The sequence below is a fragment of the Octopus bimaculoides genome, chromosome 18 (assembly GCF_001194135.2).
Source record: "Octopus bimaculoides isolate UCB-OBI-ISO-001 chromosome 18, ASM119413v2, whole genome shotgun sequence".
Lineage (NCBI taxonomy): Eukaryota > Metazoa > Mollusca > Cephalopoda > Octopoda > Octopodidae > Octopus > Octopus bimaculoides.
In genome coordinates this window covers 34361133-34366461 of record NC_068998.1, presented here as the reverse complement: position 1 = coordinate 34366461, position 5329 = coordinate 34361133, and positions in this window count along the sequence as shown.

Below are 5329 nucleotides of genomic sequence, written 5' to 3'. Positions count from 1 at the left end.
GATAAATAATTAAATTGAAAAAAAAAAAACAAATGAAATGCTTTGTAAATATTTCCTGAAGGCTCAGTAGGATCTGAAAAAATAGTGTTTAAGGATGTAGAGAAATATTTGGTTTGAAGTTTGATAGTTTAAGCAGTAGCAGCCGAGGAAGGAGTAAGAAGAAGAAGAAGAAGAAGAAGAAGAAGAAGAAGAAGAAGGAGGAGGAGGGGGAGGGGGAGGAAGAGGGGAAGAAGAAGACAGGAGTGGTATGACCCTGTAGTAGAGACTGTGTGTGGAATCTACTTTAATGGTCAAGTGACCTAAAAGCCCTACATATTTGCCCTACGTATTTGAAGACTATGAAAATGTTTACAAAGCATTTCATTTAATTTTTCTTCAGTTTAATTGTTTTTCTTCTTAATTAATATCCACCTTTGTTTTCCTCTTAGTTAAAAAAGACGAAATGACAAAACCAGCACTAACCGTTACAAAATGTATTTCATGATAAAATTATTTTAGCATTTTCTACACTGTCTTATTTTCCTTATGCATATCAACTCGTGTGTTACTTTTAAACCTTCTACATACACACACACATATTAAAAATGGAGAAGGTCAGTTTATGGGACTACCCTAGGTTTCCCATCCATAAACACTTTAGCTTTATGGCATATCATCAGCCTTGAAAATCTGATGGCCAACAGGTTTTGGAGTGTGATGATATGCCATAAAGCTAAACCTTTTATGGGTGGGAAATCCAGGATAATCCCATAAACTGGCCTTCCTCATTTTTAATATATACTGCTCTACATCTTAGAGTGTGTTTCTTCGGATTTATGGTTCTACAAACGATATATATATATATATATACATATATATATATATATATACATATATTAGAGTCAGATGCTGTTTGCTCACAGTAAAGTCACTTTGCCCCAGCTCATATATATTTCTTCTTAGAAGAATATACTAGAGATGAAGAGATCATAGTGTTTTGTCAACTAAAAGTAGTCATGTCACTAATTTTCCTGTTTTGCTGCCAAAATGTTTATTTTGTTCAGATAGTAGCTCTTTTGTTAGTTTTACTTTTCTGTTCAACAACCAGTTGCAGTCAACAAGCAAACATGTGCAAACTAGTGTGAACTAGATGTAGACATAGTCTTATAAGCTTCCACCGAGTGAACTGAAAGTTCTCTGACTAACAGAAGATAATCCAGGGATTGCATGAACCAACACTTCTTTCTCAAACCAAATCACATCTCCAGTATCCTTATAAAAATGTTTCTGCAGCTCATCTTTGTTGCTTCATTTTCATACACATTGAATTTACACTTGTGTCAGAACAGCAATTCAGTACAAGCTCATCTGCTATACTTACCCTAAAGTCTTTAGAAAGAAATCTACAAGTATTATGCTGTTAGATTTAACTGGTCAAAATGACTCACTTACCATACGTCCATGGAGAGTACTCTCAAACATTGTTTCTCAATTCCTATTTAGCTTGAATTTCAACTCCAGCAATTTGCTTGGCTAAAAGTTCCTTCTAACAAAAGGAAGCAAACAACTAGTTGTAAATTTTTTCTGTGATTTTTTCAAGGACTTTCATCTCTTATTTTCCAACTAAATATAAAAGTATTGACTGTGGTAGCAAACAAAATATCTTTGCTGGACATTCCTGTATTTTTCTATTTTGTTCCTTGTATTATATGTTGATATGTTTATTTGAGATGTACTACATACATATATGTACACACACACACTCACATGCACACACACACATGCACACACACACACCACACACACATACACACACACATGTGCAGTTGTGTATGATGAGAAATAAAACAAAAGCTAACTTGGGGAAATTATCATTCAGCAACATACTTTAACACACAAACATGTGCACTCCACAAGCACACAGATATACATACATTTACAAAAATACAATGCATGAGAAAAATCCAGAAAGAAAATTTTATTATTTTTTGGACACAGTTCTTAAGAGAATATCTCATTTTTTACTACTATTTCTAGCAGAAGTATTTTTGGCATGACTTTCACCAAACTTGATATACATGTTACAAATATAGTTTCTGTTCATGTAAATAATTGTACATTTGATGAATTTTGTACACATACCTTTCTCTTTACTGAATATGCTTAGCAGTATTTCGGGTGAAATGCTTAGCTGAATTTCGTCTGCTGTTACGTTCTGAGTTCAAATTCCGCAGAGGTCGACTTTGCCTTTCATCCTTTCGGATCGATAAATAAAGTACCAGTTATGGACTGGGGTCGATGTAATCGACTTAATCCGTTTGTCTGTCCTTGTTTGTCCCCTCTGTGTGTAGCCCCTTGTGGGCAGTAAAGAAATAAGAAACTGAAAGAAGCCTGCCATGTGCATGTGTGTGTGTGCATGCCTGTATATGTGTTTGTCCCCCCACCACCACCACCACCACTTGACAACATACCGTGTTGGTGTGTTTACATCCCCATAACTTAGTGGTTTGGTATACGAATATGATAGAATAAGTACCAAGGCCAAAGAATAAGTACTGGGGATAATACATTCGACCAAAAAATTCTTCAAAGTGGTGCCCCAGCATGGCCACAGTATGATGACTGAAAGAAATAAAAGGGGAAAGACAAGTGTCCATTTGTTTGGAAACTGTGGTCAAAGAAAACTTGCCAGAATTTAGTAGTGATAATCTTTTGTTTTTCTGAATAAAATGTAATTGTTGGAATACTTGGCTTGAGGTTTTGTTACCTTATTATTTTTGCTTAACTAGAATTGTCTTATCTTCATAATATCATTTGACAGGATTTCCAACCTTTTCCTAAGAAATTTCTCTTGTTGACTTTCTGTCATCATTTTGTTTACTAGGGGCTGCTCGAGTATTATTTCCAGTTTTATTATGGAATGTTGTAATATAAGTTTAACATATACTCTAAACTACACTTATTGTCAGGGATGAATGCACAATGACACACCATGGTCCACTTGAAGCCCTAGATAGGTCACTAAGGGATAGTTTAATTCTCAACATACCTTTGAATATTCCTATTTCAACCACCAGAAACAAACATTGATAACAATCATGTTTTTAGTACGTATGCAACAAAATCTCCTTAAACTGGAAACCCTTAACTAAGAGTTAACCTTTGCAATAATTAGAATCTCACTAAAAGACAATCATGCAGTGTCAATGTATAGCATGATATAACAAAAAAGCCATTATAAAGAAAAAAAAAACAAGAACCTTTAAGAAGTTGAGCCATATTAGAATGGAGGACAACTTAAAATAATGAGACCACAAGATATAAAAGATATCCTGAGGAAAAAAATATCAGATATACACATATACACATCCACCATCAGCTGCCTCTTATCTATATCTATAAAAGAGAGTTTTTATGTGTGTGTGTGTGTGTGTGTGTGTGTATGTGCATATGTTCCTTATGCATTCCAAAAACAAGTTGCTGATTTTAACGTATGGAGTATCAAAAGATTCAGTACTATTTCCACTACTAACTAAACTTTATTTTCATTGACATATTTGCATTACAAAAATTTAAAATCATAATCTTTTCTATAAGTCAACTATCGTAAACACTTTATACGACAACGGCGACGACATTACATTTTCTATGAGTGTGTACCTTAAAAGACATACGTCATCATGGCACACACCTTCACTCACTCACTCTACCTCTCTCTCTCTCTCTCTCTCTAGTGCACACACACACATATACACGTACATACATCTTTCACGTTCTCATTTCCTTCACTTTCTGCTCTCTCTTCCCTTTTCGCTTTCTCTTTTCTTTCAATTTCTTCTCTCTTTAAAACATAAAGGAATTAATTTTTACGGAATGACTGAGAGAAACGCAGAATGAGAAAAAGGCAGAGTGACAAGAGAAAGAAAAAGAGACAGGAAACAAGTTTCTATTGAATTTGAAAGACGGATAGTGGGTGAGAGACAGACGCTGATGTTTCATACCCTATGTATGTTCTATAGTTGAAAGTGAAAGAAAGCCAGCACAAAGAGAGGGGCAAAGTGGGAGAGAAGGGGACACCATGAACCCCAGAAATGAGGTCATGTCACACAATTTTAAGGTCATTTTCACTTTTATCCCATGTTTCATGCATGTGTAGAATTAGGCATTATCTTTCTGTTTCAATTTCTAGTAAAGTACGGAGACCTTATGCTGTCAACATATTACAACTTCACTACATTTCCTTCTTTTGGAATTCGAAAAGTATGCAAAAATAACTTCATTTGGCACACACACACGCACACACACACGCACACACACACACACACACACACACACAGAGTTCTGTATGAATTATGTCATATTTTGCTATGTGCTAAATTACAGCTCAAATCCTACGGAAATTACCATCCTCTGTTCTGTCATTCTTGTTTGTGATGAGTGTATTTCAAAACCTAATCTTCCATTTAAACTTTCAAGGAAGTTATCTCAGAAATCCTGTCCTTTGCTTGTTGTTTCTAGCATGTCCAAGATGACATTTCCATACCCCACCCCCAACTTATTTCTTTCCTCAATTTACTCACATCCCTATGTTTTCCATACAGGAGATTTGCATTTCACCTCAAAGTGGGTAGCTGATGGGTCACCAAGGTGGGGGAAGAGGCATTCAATATTTCTTTCAGAAAAATTAAATTTTCAAAAGCAAATTATATTTCCCATATTTGTAATCTCTATATTTTACCACGTGCATAAAAACAAAATTTGAAAAACAGTTAAAAATTAGGAATCTACAGTGGGAAGTGGGGAATTATAATTTTGAATATCTGATTTCTAGGCAAAATCATATTAACCCCTTTTTATTCCATGAAACTGTACATAGTTTGTGATCCTTCTTAAGAACATAAATCACTTCCCTGCAGATTTCGCCCCCCCCCCACCTTTACTTCTGGACAAACAATAACTTCCATTACACCAGTAATCCATTCCACTATATATCAGCTTATCAAGACAGAACATAGCCAAATCATTCACAGTTTACCGCTTCTCATAATAACACTATACAAATTGACATATGAATTTTTCCACATCTTTTCATTCGTTACTAAAAAATCAAATTATGCAATGCACAACTTCAAATTGCTATGTCTTCCATCTTATATGTTCCTTAATCGTTCGCTCTTTTCAGCCATGCCACCAAAATGAAGACATTCTTATTTATCTCCACAAACAAGGGCCACAAAGAAAATTACCTCTATTTGTGCTCAAGGAAACTCACTTCAGTGATGCCCAAAAGTGTAATATTTCAAAACGACTACTGACAGCAGAAGTTCTACTCTAAACTACACTTGTTGTC